We start from the raw sequence: 20145 nt of genomic DNA, 5'->3' as shown, positions 1-20145 counted from the left end.
CATGCATTACTTTAAAAAACAAGAGCAACAAGAAAAAGGGAGAAAAAAATTCCTTTGATGAACTCACTTCCTAAAATAATGTCCAGCTTTTTTGTCACCCACTCTTCTACCTTTGCAATTTGGTTGCTGCCCTCACCACTCTACTGAAATATTTCCGCTCCTCTTCCAAGGCCAAACAGTGGCCACCTCATACCCACTTTCTCCTGGACTTGTCTGCACCATCAGACTACAATTCAATCACTTAATAAACACTGATGTGGCCTCCATTCTCTCCCTGAAAAATACTGACATAAGCTTCTAATTTTTCTAGTAAATCAATTTACCATGTTGCAAAAAGAAAAAAAAAAAAAGGTGATCAATAATTAAACAAACTAGGCATTAGGCAATTTAACAATTTTTTGAATGAAGTTTTTTGGTATATATATATATATATATACACACACACACACAAGGCATATTTTGAGGTGATATATTAAACACTAGAAATATAAAAACCATATAAAATATGCTCTTTGCTCTCAATGAGTTTAAAATTTAGTAGCAGAAACAGACAAGTGACTCAATTTTAAGTTCATTGACAGAAAAGGTTGCGCAGAGAGTAACTACACAACAAAAGGGGAGCACCTTTATATTATTTGGAGGTAAGAGGTAAAGAGTTATCAGGAAAGAATTCTGAGAAATGGTAACAGTTGAGATGAGTTGTAGAGGACTCCAACGCAGCAGCTGCACATACAAAAGAAAAGAAGTGGAAAGGAAAGACATGCTTTCAAGACATTCCGTGCCCAGAGAGGTGAGATGACTAACATAAGCAGGTTAAATAGTAGTTCTGTTAGGAAGGGTACGGGAGAGAAATTTAAGAGACAAAACTATTAAGGCAGAAAGAAGCTACACCATGAAGAATACCAGGAAAGCCATACAGAACCACTACATTTTCAGCAGAGAAGGAATATATGTGTATTTTAGAAAAAACCCCTTTGGCAGTGTTGTGAGGGTAGCCTGAAAGTAGTCTAGGCAGAAAATGGCCTGAAATTAGGGGCAAGAGAAGAGGAAGCAGAGATATTGAGGAGCAGAATCTATAATAAGAGGTGGACTAATGAGATGCAGGGGTAAAAGAAGGGGAGACGTTAAGACGTCCCAGATTTCTGACTAGGCCAATTACTTCTTACCATCACTACCACTACAGCTCTTATCTCCAAGCCCATAATTTCTCATCCAAACTAAGCATAGCTTGCTAAATGGTCTCCCTGCCCCACTCTTCACTCCCAACCTAGATCCATCCTCTACCCAGCAGTCAGACTGATCCCTCTAAAGCAGGATACATCACGGTAACTCTGTTTCCAATGTTCTCTCTTTTTAACTACAACAAATCCAAACTCATAAATGCCCTATATAATCTGTTGCCCCACCTCTTCCTCCTCTTCTGTATCCATTCCTGCCATTCCTCAACCTAATTACCTCAAGTGCTGCTAAGGAGTCTTTGCATTCACTGCTGCATCCAACAGTCCTTTGGCTGCCTTCTCAGTCTTAGGACTCAACTTATACATGATCTCTTCAGAAAGAATTCCTGATCACCATAGGCCAACTCTACCACCTCGCCCTATTTTATCTGTCCTAGTAATTCTCAATTACTGACGTTCACATATTTTGTCCTCTCACTTCTATCCATATTCCCATCTCTGCCAAGATAAGATCCTTGAGGACAGAGACTATCTTATTTGTCATTCTATTCCTAGAACCTATGCCAGAGTCTGGCTGGGGAGTTACTGACTGAGACACAGCACAGCAAAGAGCTATATTCTGGAGGTATATTCTGCACATGACAACCTATGAGCAGAGCTTGAGAGTAAACTGAAAGCCAGCCATGCTGTGACAGGTACCCAGTGTACATGCACTCACTCAGGAAAGGCCTACTGCATAGAGCAGAACCTAGGTAACCCCAGGACTAATAAGCTGGACAGCAGACAGGAACTATGAAAAGGGGTGACGAAAACCAAAAGAAAACTCCAAGGAAGAATTTCAAGAAGGAGGAAACAGTGACCAACCCCACCAAGGTAAGATCAGTAAAAACAGCAAATTGTTTACTGGACAATGTGAAAGTTTCCAGGCCCTTAGCAAGAGCAATTTTCACGGAAAGGTAGGACCAGCAGCCTGCGGCTTATGAAGTAAAAAGAACAACCAGAAACTTATTTTCAGATTATTTTGACTAGCAAACAAAAGAGAAACATAAGTGTAAACATGTTTAGAGGATTGTTTTTAATGATGAAAGAGACCTGAGTATTCTTTACAGGCAAGCAGAAGCTGTAGTCATTGGCTGGATGATGACCGCTAATACAAAATCCCTGAGAAGGCAGAACTGGCTGAGATTAAACACAGGTAGAGACAAAAACTGCTCTTACTCTGAGATTTCAAAGAGGAAAGGATGCTTGTGGGTGCAGGTATCTTTAAAAATGTCCGGAAAGAAAATTAAGGATATGGTCCCTAATGTCTCCAATTTTCTCAGAGAAGTAGGAGACACTCTTTGAGGCACTGGCAATACAACGGTCAATGAGAATAGACAAAATTCCTTTTTACCAGGTATGTGACTAAGGTAAGGAATCTGAGGCAGACAGAGGAGAAACTTGGACCCAGCTGACTAGTGGCACCAATCCCCATAGACAAGAACTTTCTTCCAGCTCATTTTAATAGTACACGATTTGAAACAATGAAACTGTTAGAGTTGTTTAGGGTATAGGTTCCAGAAGAGAAAAGGGCACACTCCAACTATTATCAGACTAGTCCTGGTCATTCCAATTCATTATTTATACACACTCCCTCTGTCACCTCCATTCATTAAAATTTAGGTAGAGAAAAAAAGATGATTCTCCAGAAAAAAAAAAAAGTTCACTATTCGCACATATTTCTAATTCATTGCCAATTGTCCCCAATCTGGCTGCATGGCAGAATCACCTGGGGTCTGTGTTGGGCATTCTAGGTGATTCTCACACAGATTTAGATACCAACGACTTCCCACATGTTCCTTCCACTGCTCTTCTCCTTCACTTCTAATCATCTGTCCGCTCAAGTGTCATCTCTCCAATTTTGAACTAGTTGCTATGTGTCTTCAGAGCATTCTAACCATGTTTTTTTCTCTATCTCCCGTTGTACTATTAAAGTCTTTATTACTAAGCTTCATCGTAATTCTAGCCTCTAGCCCAATGTCTGGCCCTTTCTAAATACTCCATAAATGGGCCAGTCATGGGGTGGCTCATGCTCATAATCCTAGCACCTTGGGAGGCCAAAGTGGGTGGATCACTTGAGCCCAGGAGTTCGAGACCAGCCTGGGCAACACGGTAAAACCTTGTCTCTACAAAAAAAATAGAATTATATATACCCAAAATAAAGGAAATTAAAAAAAAAAAAAATTAGCTGGGTGTGGTGGTGCGTTCCTGTAGTCCCAGCTACTCAAGAGGCTGAGGTAGGACATCACTTCAGCCTGGGGAGTTTGAGGCAGTGGTGAGTTGTGATGGCACCACTGCACTCCAGCCTGGGGGACAGAGCTAGATCTTGTCTCCAAAAAAGAAAAAACAAAAAACCCTCAATAAATGTGTATTAAATGAAGACACACAGATACACAACTAACAAAACAACATATTATTATGTTAACTGTTAAAACAACAATAAAAGATGGCTAGAGTGGTTAGGTTAAGAAAATACCTACATAGCGCAGAACTGAAATTTTAAATTAAAATATCATTAAGAAAATACTATGCAAATGGGACAATACCCACCTACATCCTCTCCCATCTCTGCCCTAATTCTAAGATTCAAGTCCATGCTCACCTCACCAATATTTCACCTCCACAGCCCAAAACAAATGCTCAATAGAAAAACGTCCAATACAAAAATAAAGGATCTAAAATGCTAGTTTGACTTATTAAATACTCAAAGAAACAAAATATAGGACAGAGGCTTATTACACTTGGATACTCCCCAACCCTAATTAAACATTCCAAACACTTTAGAAGTTGTATGCTAAACCCCAAACTATCAAACATTAGACCCCAAAAGTTTAAGGAAAAGATGGCTTCTTGGAATACAAGACAAATTTTCCCAGAGAAACATGTGACAAATGGTGGCAGGATAGCAAGACCAAGCCAGGAAAGCCCACTGGAACAGCCAAACTGTTCATACTTGACGAGGAAAACCATCATTCCATGGGGTATGCCAGGGCTTCCACCAATATTTATTTGTGTGCATATACACTGTTCCTGCAAAATCAAAGCAAAATTCCAAAATCAATTGCTGAGACTAAAAAGCAGTACCTAAATCCCTTTGCATGACGCCTAACACAAAACAAATTATAGCTACTTTTATCCAGAACCTCTGATATTAAACTTTTGTCATAAAACAGCTTTATTTATCTCACTGAATACTAAATTCCAAGAATGCCAGGGCAAGTCCTCACCACTTGCCTCCCTCAAAGCCTGGCATACTGGAAGTGTTTAATACATATTTGCTACTGAAGAATACTGTGTCAACCCAAATCCCCAAACAACTAAGTAAATACGAGGAGTAAAACCAAATGGCCTATTTATTCTAGATGCTCTTTTAAATTAACCATCATACTTTTCATTCTGATTTGTCCCCTTAAAATTATCATCAAAATGAAAAAAGTATTTGGCTGTTAGCAGTCATATAAAAAAAAGAAAAAAGTGTAAAAATTCATGCAGAAAATATCCTTCCAAGAGTCATCAGTCTAGAAAACACTGTTTTAGACAACAAACAGTCCTACATTAAATGGCTGAGTGAGATGGGGCATCTAAACTTCACTCGGCCTCAGTTTTCTTATTAAATGAGAACTGGAACATAGAACATATTGATAATTTTTAGCTTAGAATTACTTCACTGAAAATAGTGCATATTTCATGAAAATATGGCCGGGCGCGGTGGCTCAAGCCTGTAATCCCAGCACTTTGGGAGGCCGAGACGGGCGGATCACGAGGTTAGAAGATCGAGACCATCCTGGCTAACACGGTGAAACCCCGTCTCTACTAAAACTACAAAAAAACTAGCCGGGCGAGGTGGTGGGTGCCTGTAGTCCCAGCTACTCGGGAGGCTGAGGCAGGAGAATGGCGTGAACCCGGGAGGCGGAGCTTGCAGTGAGCCGAGATCCGGCCACTGCACTCCAGCCTGGGCGACAGAGCGAGAATCTGTCTCAAAAAAAAAAAAAAAAAAAAAAAAAAAGAAAGAAAATATGAAATACACAGAAACCACCCATAATTATACCAACCTCACAATGATTTACACAATTATTTTCCTCAAATACACTTCTATAAAGTTGTAATCCTTGTATACAAATCATTTTATTTTCTTCTCTCCACCCCTATTTATAGTAAAAAGCTACACATTACAAACTAGATAGAGTCGCTGGCCAACATCAAAGAACAATTTAATTTATGCTTAGTGGTGGAAACAACTTAGAAACAATATTCTAGACAGCCACAAGGTGGTGATGTTGCACCATAAAAAGAACCTTTTTAAAAAAATAAAATAGATTATACCAACTTCCCCAAAATGAAATTGACAGTTTTCCTCCATTGCAGGAAAGGATATCAGTTACTATGTTTACTAGAAAACATTAGAAAGAAAAGAAAATGTATTCATCACACTTAGCAGCAACTATTCCAATTTTTAACCTAAGCAGCTATAGGCCTTTAAAAGACAAAAACATAGGGCTTTCTTTGGCATCATTACTCTATTATCCCACTGATCTTTCCTTCTCTCCCAGCTCCATCTCCTCCTCCACCTCTAAAAAGAACGAAATATAATTTTACTTATCATGCATTGATGAACTTTATTTTTCCCATCCTTAAGATTCTTATTTCTCTGTCTTAAAATAATTTATACTAAAATTTAGCTATGTCAACAAAAGATAAACCTAAATGGTGTCAGTACAGTACTAAGAATGAGCTAGTGTTTTTCTTTTAATTTGCTATAATTTCTCAGTTTCTTATACAATATTATGTTTGCATATTACACCAAAGTTTTTACAGTAAATATATATGTGTGTGTGTGTGTGTGTGTGTGTGTATATATAAAAGCATGCATTTGATAGTTTTTCCCCTTACCCTAGTGAACATCAGAAACAGGTTTCCCACTCCTATGCTGCAGGTTTCCGAAGACAATATAATTCAAATAACACTAAGTACATTAAAACTTGGGTTCCAAACTTACAGAATCAACGTAAGTTAACGTATAAAAAGAGCTGCGTAGATACTTGCTAGACAGAAAGGTAAGATTAATAAAGCCCAAGACCTCATACACTCAGGTGGGGCACCTGAGTGATGCAGAAAACATAGCCAGTCTTAAACACAGAACCTGAACCAGGCCTCTAACTCCAAAATATAACAGCAGCAGCAAACATTTACTGGGCTCCTATTATATGTCAGTCACTTTACAAAAAAATTCTCTCTAACGTTATCAATTATCTATTAGAGTCATCATTAATAGTCTTATGAACAGATAAGAAAAATTAGGTTGAAGTAAATTGCCCAGGGCCATGAAACTAGTAAAACCTTGAATTTGAAGCCAGATTTTCTTGAGCTCAAAGCTAATGCTCTTTTCACTACATATGCACTGCAGAAACAAAATATATAATAAGAAATGCTGAGCTAATCCCATGCCTTAAAATGAGAAGTTTGCTGTATCAATCTGAAGTTACTATTCTCTTATTTTATCAACTAAAGCTTACGTCAGGTGGTTTTGTGGACTGTTAAGCTAGCCTTTGAAAATATCTTTCCTTAAGGTTAAGAGAGAAAGAACAATTAATCGTAAAAAGATAAATGTGTAAAAGTATAAGCACATAAATAATGGAGTAGGTAAGCTGTTAGAGATCATGCTTAACAAATAATTTCCATGTATTCTGGGAAAGCATTCAGGACAACATGACATTCACACTCTATGAAGATCAAACTTCAGTATAATCTCTTATTTCAAAATGACACAAACATTTCCATAAGTAATTGGTCACTTGATTCAAACTGATATTTTAATAGTATATTTGCTTAACTGACTTTTTTCCTTAAATCTAAAATTTTTAATATTTTGGCATTCCTGAAACACATATACTTGCTGCATTTATGAAGCAGCAGAAAGCAGAGTCACGAAGTTGAGCTGAGGATGAGAGGTGATTAAAGAGAATTACTCAGAAACTCAGAGCTTCTTAACGGCAGGCCAAACCCAGAACTGCTGATGAAACCAGCACTCTTCCACAGTGTGCTCATCATCAGCATATCATGACTCGAAGTTATGTTCACCTCAAAACATCTTCTGATTGTTTCTTAATACATTAAGAATTCTAATTTATCAGCATTTAAGCAGCCATGGAGATGTCCTAACTCTTCAATTCCAAAGTGCCAATTTCGAGTTTGAGAAGAGCACATTTTGGTAATGTAATGTAGAGAACAGTTTTTAAGTCAGACAGACCTACGTGCAAACTTCAACTCTATTTGTGCGTATTTAACTTGAGTCTCAGTTTTCTTGTTTGTTAAATGAGGATACTAAAACCAAATTAATATAGTATTGTGAGGGTTTTTTTTTTTTTAAAAAAAAAAAAAGGTGTTAATATTAACTGTGGGAAAGTGGAACTCTTCTAGAATCAGGAATATAGAAGGTGCCCAATAACAGTTAATTTCCTAACCCCATCCCACCCTGATCACCACCACTCTAACCACACTCTCAATTACTCTAAGGCACAGAAACTCTCAATATTTTTCTTCTACACTTCCACAACATATAGAGAAAAGTAGGTAAAGAAAGCCCCTCACACACCTGCAGTAAGGATTAGAAATTACATTTAAGAACTTGAAAGGAATACAGTACTGCCACAAAATCTGTTATAAATACACAATTTCAAGATATTTTCAAGTTATTTACATAATAGATACACATTGTTAATTCACTATTTACAAATACTCTTCCTAAGCATTTTAAAGCATGCTGTAAAGGATAAATTTTCATCAGATAGTCCTCATTCTTAGAGGAAAGTATTAGAATCCAAAATACAGGGACACAATATCCATAGACCCAAAATGCAAAAAACTAAAAAAAACTGAAAGTTCATTTAGCAACAAAATCTGACCTGATATGTGGCTATTTATTAACCTTACTTATCCACACACAGGCATTTGCCAAACAAAGTACAGGCACTGCCCTAGACTTCACTGGGTTTTATTTAACAGTATGTGGAACGAATTACGTTTCCAAAATTCAAGAAAATTCTGAAATAGATCTGACATCAGCGAGAAGGTATTATAGACCCAGCCAAGTGAATATGTACTGAAAACCAAGTGCCAGCTTTAAGTCACACAATAAACCCATGAATTGGGCATATTATCTCACTTTACATATGATACAACTAGGGCTTAAACTGAAGTTAACTTAAACAGTATCACTCAGCCCATGGGTGCCAAAACTCAAATCTAGGTTTGTCTTACTTTATTTAAGGCCCAAGCTCTAAATAGCCAATACATTAATGGAAAATTAAATCACAAAGAAAGTTTTAAAACAAGTTACAATTACCACTTTTAACCTAGAAAAATGGTATTCCCAAGTATAATATATACCTTCCATTCCGTATTCACTTGTAAACATCGACACAATATTTCACAGAGCATAGACAAAAAGAGATGGCTATTGTTTTCCCCGAGAGAAAGGGCTCAAAGAGACAGTGAAAACAAACACAAATACAATAGGCTTCTCATGGCCAGGTGCCTTGGCTCAAGCCTGTAATCCCAGCACTCTGGGAGGCCAAGGCAGGCGGATCACTTGAAGTCACAGGAGTTCGAGACCAGCCTGGTCAACATGGTGAAACCCCCACCTCTACAAAAATTAGCCACCGGGTGTCAGGTACCTATAATCCCAGCTACTTGGGAGGCTGAGGCAGGAGAATTGCTTGAACCCAGGAGGCGGAGGTTGCAGCGAGCTGAGACTGCACCACTGCACTCTAGCCTGGGTAACACGAGACTCTGTCTCAGAAAAAAAAAAAAAAAAACAAAAAAACAATAGGCTCCTCAAAAAGAAATGTCAACTAATCCTTTCCACTCAAATTTAGAAAAAAAAAAAAAAAATCATGGGTTTGGCACATTTTTGACCACAAAATTACTAACACAGCAACCTATGTTTATTTCAACCATATTTTTAGGTTTTTCCAGGAAAAAAGATCTACTCTTCTGATGACAGGATCAGATTTTGGGTTCTGTTGGTCATAGGTCTGAGGAGGATTTAAGTGAGAGAGCCCGTAGGTGTCATCACTGTGGCCCTAAATAAGAGTTAGAGATTAGCTTGAAATTTGTTTTGTTTCTTTCATTAATTTAAAATTCAAACCTTTTCTCACGACTTTCCAAGTCAATGCCCTTACCCTAAGCAAAGGCTTTTCCCTATAAGGGACACATCATGCCCCCAACCAACCTACTTTCTAGTCAAAAGACCAAATTCCAAATTTGACACATTTCAGTTAAAAATCTCTATTTTTAAGTGGCTTACCTTAGCTAAGCGAAAAGCAATCAGACTATTTAATAATGAATCATAACTTCTAGCTGAACTCTCAGTAGGCATTTTTAAAAAAGAATTAGCTTTGCTCAAAATAATTTCTGCTTTTGTAGAAAGAAGTACGGAAGAAATGTTTTGAACAAGGAAGCCTAATGGAGGTCTCTTTGCGGTATCATTTCTCTTGCCTACTCTTCACTGTAATCACCCTGTATCAAGTTTCTAGAGTTTGTTTGGATCAAGTCCTTGGCAATTATCTTAGGCTGTTTTAAATGTCTGGAAGGTTCAGATGTTAAGCTCTCTTTGTATTTACATTATACATGTGTACTTAAAGAATACTTGAGGGCTGGGCACACTGGCTCGTAACTTTAATCCCAGCACTTTTGGACAGACGGCAAGGTGAGAGGATCACTTGGGTCCCAGAGTTCGAGACCAGCCTGGGCAATAAGGTAAGACCCACCCCCCCCATCTCTACAAAAAATAAAAAATTAGGCAGGGCACGATGGCTCATGGCTGTAATCAATCCCAGAACTTTGGGAGGCCAAGACAGGTGAATCACTTGAGGCTAGGAGTTCAAGACCAGCCCGGCCAACATGGTAAAACCCCATCTCTACTAAAAATACAAAAATTAGCTGGGTGTGGTGACACATACCTGTAATCCCAGCTACTCGGGAGGATGAGGCACAAGAATCACTTGAACCTGGGAGACAGAGGTTGCAGTGAGCCGAGATCGTGCCACTGTACTCCAGCCTGGGTGACAGTAAGACTCTGTCTTAAAAAATGAGTAAATAAAATAGAAATAAAAAATTAGCCAAGTGTTGCGGCACACACCTGTACTCCCAACTACTAGGGAGGCTAAGGTGGGAGGATCATTTGAGTTCAGGAGGTTACGGTTGCAGTGAGTCGTGATCTTGCCAATGCACTCTAGCCTTGGGTAACAGAACAAGACCTTTCCTCAAAAAAAAAAAAAAAAAAAGGAATATTTTAGCTAGCTAGAAAAATGACCTCTGACAGAGCACACTAGGACCCCAAATAACCAACTCAGTTTCTACCAACAGTTCTCAAACTAATGTGCATAAAATCTCTTGAGACATTTGCAAAAAATGAAGATTCCTAAGCTCCACTCTCAAGGACCATATCAGAGATCTCAAAGGATACTCAAAATCAGCATGTTTAATAAGCATCCCAAACGACTGTTACACAAGGATTGCACTTTGACAAACACTGGTCTATACTATACTTCATCTAATGATGGTGTTAATGATTTCTTGTTCCCAGGCTGCACAGCAAAACCATCACTACCTGATATACTGCTAGCCATGTTAAGTGAGTATGCCAGATTTCATGCTTACCCTTTTAGCAACTGTTTTTTATTTGGCCAGGCATGGTGGCTCACACGTGTAAATCCCAGCACTATGGGAGGTCGAGGTCGGGGGGATCACTTGAGCCCAGGAATTCAAGACCAGCCTGGGCAACAACTCTACTAAAAACAGAAAAAGAAAAAAAAAATAGCTGAGCATGGTAGTGCTTAACTGTAGTCCCAGCTACTTGTGGGGCTGAGGTTGGAGGATTGCTTGAGCCCAGGAGGTCAAGGCTGTTATAAGCATGATCACACTATTGCTCTCTAGCCTGGGAGACAGAGTTGCCAGAGACCCTGTCTCAAAAAAAAGTGAGGGGTGGAAAATTTGATAAGGAGCTCTGCCCATGCCAAAACGAAGCTAGAACTGTCTTTGAGAAATGAGTAGCTCACAGCAAAGTGAATACTTGTTTGAATTTTCAACTTAATAATACTGAATTACGAGCAATAAACTTGCTTTAAGGGCTTATGTTCTGGCCACCACACCATGCTTTCTGCTTTATAAACATTATTTCAATTAATCCTTACAAAAATCCATTAAGGATGGTATTCTTTACATTTTACAAAAGAAGAAACTGAGTCAATCCTACCATTAAACAGTACTACCACAAGTCAGGTCTGCCTGACTTTAAACTGTAACTCTCAACCTATATGCCAAAAGTGCCTCTATTGTTAAAAACTTAAAAAGAGAAGAGCAATCTAGTTTGTTTACTTCTAAGGTAAAGAATATCCTACTTTATCCAAAACAGGTTCATTTAATTCTCTTCCCCAGTCTAACTAAACACAGACAAAAAATAGGACATCTTTGCAAGTTGGGGCTAATATATAACCACAGTATCCTAATTTCAAGTCAGGACTCAACAGTCAGCTTCCACCTAGCCCAGTCAATCAGATTTATGAGTATACTGAATAGCTACCAAAAGAACTTGTTTTCCTTGTTTCCTAAAAGGCTATCATACCTACATTGTTAATGCTAGGATATTTTTTAACTACCCAAGTAATTTAGGGTAGGGAGGAGAGCCATCAAGAAGCACCTTCATGTAACTCAATCCGTGCCCTTCTTTGTGCCCCGGCCTTTCCAATTTCTATAAATCATGTTTCTCAGTACATCCAATTACCAAACTCCTCCTCGCAACAGCCAATGTACTATTTTCAGAAATTTGCAAAGAGATTTGCATGAGGATGCAGGGGCCCGTTTTTAGTGTACACGAAATGCTTCAAAAATGCTTCGCAGCTATGCACTAATAACCTAAATTCTCAAAATGAAATGCACTCACTACTCCACTCAGAAGCTATAATGTAATAAAAACTAAACACTCATTTTCTTCATTTCACCTTTAACCATGGCATTACTTTGCAGCCAACATGAACTAAACACAAACAAACAAAAAATACTGCTGAGACTAAAATAAAGCAATAATGGATAAGGCTAAGAGATAAAGCGAGAAAAACCCAGATAGCAAGCAATGAATCTACCTGTTCTTGGAAAGGAGAAGCAGCACCTTATTCATTGTATTTCCATAAGAGAGGATTTCCATTCCAATCTCTAGAAGGAAAGAGATTTCCCTCCACTATAACGACACCTCTCAAAGAAGAGTAGCTTATCCCAAGCTTTTCCAAGACATTGCAAACAGAAAATGCCATTGGGGCTGGGAGCACGGGGTGAAAGGCTGCTCACTCTGGTCAAGGCCAGAGTGATAGTGAAGACACCCTGCTCCCCTAGGTCTCAAATCCAATCACAAGGGCAGAGGGAATTGATCTCTGCCCATCTGTGGCCCATTCTCTGCATGGGATGCTGTCTGCTCCAATTCACGAGATCGGGTAAATCACTACTTCCGAGTAGTGTGGACTATTGGGTCCTGTACTTTGTTAGATCCACTGCCCTCAAGTAGAAAGCAAGTCAATCCTGCCCCATTATGGTGGCATACTAGGAAAAACCTCAGAGGCCGCAAATGTTCTCTTCTTTTCTAACCAAGGATAGTGCCAGCTATTCCCATCTGCGTAGTAAGCCAGATGTGCTGTCATTTGCACTTTTTAGACTCAGCTTTCCCTGTGGCAGGCTCAGACTCAAAATCCAGATTTGCAGAAAGTAGTAAGCTGCCTAAGCTTCAGCTTTCAAAACAGTTTTCCGGAAGTCCTGTTTTGGTATAATAAAGCTGATGCTATACTTAAATAAAATTTCTGGTAATCTGTTACACTGATGGCCCCAAATGGATTCACATATTTGTACCCTTGAACCTGGGCTAGATTTCTGACTTGCTTTTACCAGTATAATGAGGTAGAAATGATACTGTGTCCCTTATAAGCCTAAACCTTAAGAAGATCTGGTTGCAGACCAGGCGCGTTGGCTCACTCCTGTAATCCCAGCACTTTGGGAGGCCGAAGCGGGCAGATCACCTGAGCTCAGGAGTTCCAGACCAGCCTGGCCAACAGGGTGAAACCCCATCTCTACTAAAAATACAAAAATTAGCTGGGCATGGTAGTACACGCCTGTAATCCCAGCTACTCGGGACGCTGAGGTGGGAGAATCGCCTGAACCTGGAAGGCGGAGGTTGCAGTGAGCCGAGATTCAGCCACTGCACTCCAGCCTGGGTGACAGAGTGAGGCTCCCTCTCAAAACAAAAGATCTGGTTGCTTCTGCTTTGTACTCTTGTGAGCCCTAAGTCATCAGCTACCAGGTAAGGCCAGCAACTCTTCTGGAAAGGCTACATGGAGAGAAAAGCAGCCACAGAGTGATCACCAGCAAAACCCGTCCGAATGAGCCCAACTCAGGAAAGCAAAACTGTAACAAAGAAAATGGTTGTTTTAAGTGACTTGGTTTAGGGTTGTTTGCTACGCAGCAACACATAACTGAAACTTCGCTCACCTGGTTCCTTGTGTGTTCTGCATAATTTCTTCAAATCCCAGAAAAAGGACAGGTACAATTAATTACACTCTGCAAAATTACAACCTGAGAAGATAAAGTCCTATGCCCTTGTTAATGTCAGTGATTCCACTAAACTCCAGGTTCCAAGAGGACAGACTTCATGTCTGTCATCTCAACACTGTACTCCCAGCACCTAGAAATATGTCTGGCACATAATAGGTACACCAGTATGTGCTGTGAGTGAACTACAGGTTTAAGCAATGTCAAGATTAGGCCGGGCGTGGTGGCTCACACCTGTAATCCCAGTACTTCGGTAGGCCGAGGTGGGCAGATCACCTGTGGTCGGGAGTTCAAGACCAGCCTGACCAACAAGGAGAAACCCCATCTCTAGTAAAAATACAAAATTAGCCAGGCATGGTGGTGCATGCCTGTAATCCCAGCTACTTGGGAGGCTGAGGCAGAAGAATCTCTTGAACCCGGAAGGCGGAAGCTGTAGTGAGCTGAGATCGCGCCATTGCACTCCAGCCTGGGCAGCAAGAGGGAAACTCCATCTCAAAAAAAAAGAGAAAGAAATGTCAAGACTAAATCAACAAATGCTAGTCTTCCTTATAACTTAAAAACCATCTGACATATGGTTTTACACTATACATTCCCTAAAAGAGTTGTTTAAACGTATGAATTGAAGTGCTCACTAAGGAGGGCTTTTTAATATCTTTGGGTTTGTTTCAATGGTAGAGCTTATGATCTAATACCAAAAATAATAAAATATCATGATATAGGTTGAGTATCCCTAATCCAAATATCCAAAATCTGAAATACTCCAGAGAGTGTTTCTGTTGAGTAATGTAGGTGGCTCAAAGTTTCCCATTTTGGAGCATTTCAAACTTTGAATTAGGGATACCCACTTTATATATTTTTGGAAATTAGATCCTGATTCATATGCTCAAAAAATGCAAATTTTCAAAGACTAAGCTTTTATAAAAGGGAAACACAAACTTCATCTGTAAAAGCAACAGAATTCAAAATTTTCAAAATAAAATAAATATCTACATTCCACCAATGTACTTTTCCAGATAAGAAATCAACTTCTGCTTTATCCTTGACAGAATAACTATTCTGTGGTACAATGCTTACAAATTTAAATATCACCTACCAGTAAGTAGCCACTGCAGTGAGATTACCATTTTAACACAAAGGAAAAAAACTGACAAGTTCACCTCTACACGGTACAAAAGTTTAACACAATCCAAATAGGTAAATTCAAATCCTTCACATACAGCTCTTAACTAATGTTCCATTGTACATGAAGAGCAAGAAGTCGGGTAGGAAAAGAATACTGACATAGGAACAAAAATAAGGTTTTAGTTTTAGTTCTAATTGTGGCCACTAACTAGCCACTCTGGAAATGTAACTTTTTAAACTTTTTTTTTTTAGCCTCAGCATATTCATCTAAAAAGCAATGACTGGCCAGAAGCGGTGGCTCATGCCTGTAATTTCAGCACTTTGGAAGGCCATGGTGGGAGGGCCACGAGTCCAGGAGTTAGAGGCCAGCCTGGGGAAACACAGCAAGACCCCATCTCTACAAAAAAATTTAAAAATTTAGCTGGGTGTCATGACAAACACCTGTAGTCCCAAGTACTTGGGAGGCTGAGGTCGAGGCTGTAGTTTAGCCATAACTGCGCCACTAAACTCCAGCCTGGGCAACAAAGCAAGACCCTGTCTCAAAAATAGATAAATAAAATAAAATAAAATATAAAGCAATTATTACTAACACACTTACTTATCAGTTGTCATGAGAACCAAACGATAAATATAGTTATTTACAAATGTGAAATGCTATACTAACATAAGCTATAACACTCTTCTTAATGCCAGCAAAAACAGTAAAATTCATCTATGTATGTTTGTATCATTTTTCCTCCATTAAGTATTATTAACTAGTTCCTTGGATACCATTATAAAGGGCAATTTATTGGATTTTCCACTGCTCATTATAATCGTATCACATTTTTATACAAAGAGTAAAAAACCCAGTCTTTCTAAAATTATGAAATCAAAGTGTATTAACATGCAATAACATGCTAACCTATTACCAGGGAGATAATCTTATAGGTACAGAAAGGTCAACTGTTTACCAATCACACTATGTTTTAACCATACTAGCTAGCTACTTAATCCACCCAAAAAAAATTGAATAGGAATCTTCATTTACTTTGTAAAGTCTCCATTTTTATTTGATAAAGCCTTCCTGAAAGAAAAGAGTATTCTGAAGGTATAAATGAATAGAGAAGATAAAGTTGTTGTGTGTTTTTTTTTTTTTTTGAGACAGAGTCTCGCTCTGTCGCCCAGGCTGGAGTGCAGTGGCGCCATCTCGGCTCACTGCAGGCTCCGCCTCCCAGGTTCACACCATTCTTCTGCCTCAGCCTCCCGATAAAGTTGTTAAAGTTTCTTATTTCACTTACATCACCTCTCTCCTTCCTACTCCCCAGCCCAAAGTGAGACATACAAAGAAAGTAACAATCCAAATAAATCATCTGATATTGCTAACTGCTCTTCTCTACCCAATTCATCCCTTAGACTCACCAGCTCTCATGCACATATTAAACAAGGAGGGCAGATACTCTGACGAAAGTCTAGGACCCGAGAATCACAAAATGTCAAAAACTAGAAGGAATCTTATGGGATCATCTAGTCTTACTGACAAGGTCACTTAAAGGCAGTAACTATATTTAATTGATGGTAAAGCCATTGTATTATCTTCATACATGAAAGAAAACCATCATTGTCAACAATCTCCTGATTCCACTTTACCCACCAGCTGAATAATGCTTCAGGCAAATCATTTAAACTCCTGGTATACGGCATATCTCTACAGTAAGAGCTCTTATCAATACATAGAGGAATCTGAAGGTTCTACTGTTTTAAAAAGCTCCCAGTAGGCCTGGCATGGTGGCTTACGCCCTAAGTGTAATCCCAGCACTTAGGAGGCCAAGGCAGGCTGATCGCTTGAGCTCAGGAGTTCAACACAAGCCTGGGCAAAATAGTGAGACCCCGTCTCTACAAAAAAAAAAAAATACAAAAATTAGCCGGGTGTGGTGGCAAGTGCCTGTAGTTCCAGCTACACAGGAGACTGAGGCAGGAGAATCTCTTGAGCCTGGGAGGCGGAGGTTGCAATGCACCTAGAAGGCACCACTGCACTCCAACCATAGGGACAGGAGTAAAAGAAATCCTGCCTCGAAAATAGAAAAAAGCTCCAAGTAATTCCGAGATGAGCGTTGTGGATGACCTTCAGGTGGCCCATGGACTCCGCTAAAATTATATCCATGAAGCATAGGCACATATGGAAAATTTCCAGGCCAGCATAAGTTTTACCAAGAATTAGTAATCCCAAAAGGTTGTAAAGTAGCACACATATGCTGAGGGTAAAGCTTCATGATCTTGCTCAAAATGGTACCACTGTTCTCCCAACCAACCTGAATCAGAATCAGTTATTTTTACTTTCTTCACTGGCCCTCTCATCCATTTTGGCTATTCGACTTCCTTTCTTCCTTTCCATTCGCCTGCACCACAGCTCAGATCCTCACTACCCATGACTACAACAACTGGGAGGTCTTTCTACCTCCAGGTTCTCCCTACCTCAATTCACACTACAGGCCGCTATCCCACTAATCCTTCTGAAACAAAGTGTTCAAATTGTTTCACTCCCAACTCAAAATCATCTGTGGAAGCCCCATCACCTAGTAAATCCAAGGTCATAAGCCTGGCATTAAAAACAACCCATAAACTAGTTCAAATTTTCCCTTCAAGTTTTATCATCCTTTATCCTGGTACAAATAAGCTTATGTTCCACCCAAACATAAGTACGTGCCTCTCCCTAAATAGGAACTCTGTGCTCTCTTAGAGATACCTCTTTGCTTGGATTACCTTTCCTGCCTATCCAAAGTCATAATCGTCCTTCAAAACCATGATTTCAGAAGCCATAAGCTCTACAAACTAACCCTCTTATCCCTACCTTGCCAAGTAAGATCTGAGCTCTACTCTTTGAAGTTTACTTCTGAGAGGATTTTGGTACCATTTATGAAACTTATATATTAAAAGACAAATAGGCATTTGTGTATAGCACTATCTACCTAATTAGTGTGAAGGCAGAAACTGCTAATCGGTTCATCTTTGTATTCCCCAAAATACCTCCCACAAGTATGCAGTAAATGCTTAACAACTGTACAAGGAAGTAAAGGAAATTTCAGCCACCGTGGGGTAAACAGCAAAGATTACCATCTCTTTGAAGGCAGAGACTTTATCTGTGACATCCTGTATTATGCCGGTAGCTCATAATTATTGCTTTTCAAAACCCAGCAGTTTCGCATTTTAAGGTAAGAACTATCTGAAAATGTTAATAAGCTATGTCCCAAAGAACTATTCCAAATACTTTACAATTCCCAATCTGAGTAGCTCCCAACACTTGGCCACTACACTTTCCATTTTTTAACATACTAACCATTTATAAAAAATGATCATTTCTAGTCGCAGCTAATTTACTACTTGATGGCTAAAAACAAGTCACACAATAAAAGAATGACTTTCTTTTTTAAAAGGTGCATTTTGCTTGCGTAATACACACAGATTTGGTGAGGCAGGTAAAGTGGATTTACACATGAACTCTTGTTTAAAAAAAAAAAAATGCAGGTAACTGTAAACCAAGTATTTCAGGTAAAAACACCAAATGGGGAAAACAAATATAACTTTGGACATGATTTTTTTCCCCACTACTATTACTAGTAACATTTTAAAGCAGAAACACAAAATCTTGTTCTACATTAACCTACACACACACAAAATTTTGTTAAACTTATCAAATAGAAAAAGAAAGCAAAATCAAGCCCCTGAAAAATATTTTTATTCTGGAAGAGTAAAAATGTCAAAATTATAACAGACACTACTCTTCTTTGGTAATGAAGGTTTCATATATTTACCAGAGCAAAGAAAACCCCAAATCGACAGAGCAAAGAAAGGACTGGGAACAAGACTGATCATTTAAAGGTCATAAAGGTAAGGAGCAAACTACAAAATTAATTTTTTTAAAAAAGAACACGAAGATGAAAGGAGAGTCTGTAAGTCACAGACAAGATAAGGACTGGTAAAATCTGCAAGGTCACTGGAACCTACCAGGTCACAAAAGGTGGAGGTGGGGGTTGCGATGGGGGGCGGGGGATGGGGAGCTGCAGAGTCGGTGAAGAACCGGGAGTGATAAAAACATGTCAGAAAAAGACGTTCCAAGGCTGGAGTCCTTGGTTTGCAACGCTCAAATTGGGGTTAAAGTCAGGGCACGGGCAATGAGTCCATATATTTGTGTTTTGAGGGAGGTGTTAGGGAAAGGTGGAGGAAGGCGAAGAGAAGGCTAAGGAAGCCTAAGAACTGCAGCTGCAGAGTCACGGAAACACTTCGCTCCGCTCCAGGATCACTGGCACAGGCCTGTGCCAGGACGAACTCCGGGTAAGACCCGTGACCCCACCCTAGAAAACTCCGGACTCCCTGGCTGGAGAAGGTAGCCAAGGTAGGGCGGACCGTCCCCCGACGGCCCCTAGGAGGGTCCAGCCCGGAGACGGACGGCGCCGGGCGCCCAGCACCGCGACCAAGGCTCCGGGCCCGTGCCCCCTCCCGCCCTGGGCGCCCGCACCCCCAGCCCCGCGCCGCGCCGTCCTTACCCGGCGCGAAGCTGTCGGCTCCCGGCAGCCGGGCGGCCACGGCAGCGGCACCTCCTCCTGCGGCGGGCGCCCTCACCCTTCCGCGCCCAAGATCGCCATCTCGCAGCAGGCGCGGCGGCGGCAGCCACCCAGGCGTCGGCCCCGGCAGCCCAGGCCGCCAGCAGCCACTCGGAACCCGCACGCGGAGCTCGCCGACACCCGACCCTCCCCCCACCCCCACCCCGGCCACGCGCCACCCCCAGCCGACCCCACACCTCCCTTCCTCGGGACCGCGCCGCGTGGCCGCGTCGCCGGCGCCGCGCCCCGAGCGCGCGCCTCCCCGCCGGCCCCGGCACAGCGCGCTACGCCGCGGCCACCCAAAGCCTCCAACTCCGGACCCGGAATCCGCCTCCCCCGAGCATGCGCAGCGAGGGCGCTCGGATGCTGCCTTAGGAGAACTCCGCTCCTCCTGGTCTTCCGAGCGGTCGAGCGGAGGGGGAGGGACAGCCAATAGCAGGGAGGGGCGGGGCCTGAACCTGTGGAAGGGGCGGGGCCGCCGCTGAGATTTGGGCAGAGGCTGCTCTAAACGCGCTCTGGGCACTGCTAATTTGACTTTCCGGTCCGCGGTCGAGCCCGGAACAGGACTTCTTAAAATCCGGGGGCAAAAGTAGGCTGTTCATAAATACTCCGTGACCTGAGTGTTTGACCTCGAA

General features: G+C 40.7%; 1 protein-coding gene across 3 annotated transcripts in view; it reads right to left on the bottom strand.

Annotated features, from left to right (window-relative positions):
* The window catches only part of WWP1 (WW domain containing E3 ubiquitin protein ligase 1), a 122287-nt gene extending 102449 nt beyond the window's left edge, over nt 1-19838 (bottom strand). For 2 of the 3 annotated variants that reach the window (XM_008001020.3, XM_008001019.3), the window contains exon 1: nt 19454-19665. The gene's annotated coding sequence lies outside the window, so the exon portion shown is untranslated. Of the gene's footprint in view, nt 1-19453 lie in introns of all 3 variants that reach the window. The other variant, XM_008001017.3, reaches the window with a different exon arrangement.
* Between the last annotated feature and the right edge of the window lie 307 nt (nt 19839-20145).

Source organism: Chlorocebus sabaeus, chromosome 8 (assembly GCF_047675955.1).
Source record: "Chlorocebus sabaeus isolate Y175 chromosome 8, mChlSab1.0.hap1, whole genome shotgun sequence".
NCBI lineage: Eukaryota > Metazoa > Chordata > Mammalia > Primates > Cercopithecidae > Chlorocebus > Chlorocebus sabaeus.
Note: the sequence above shows the minus strand (reverse complement) of the source record. Positions and strands in the feature narration are given on the sequence as shown.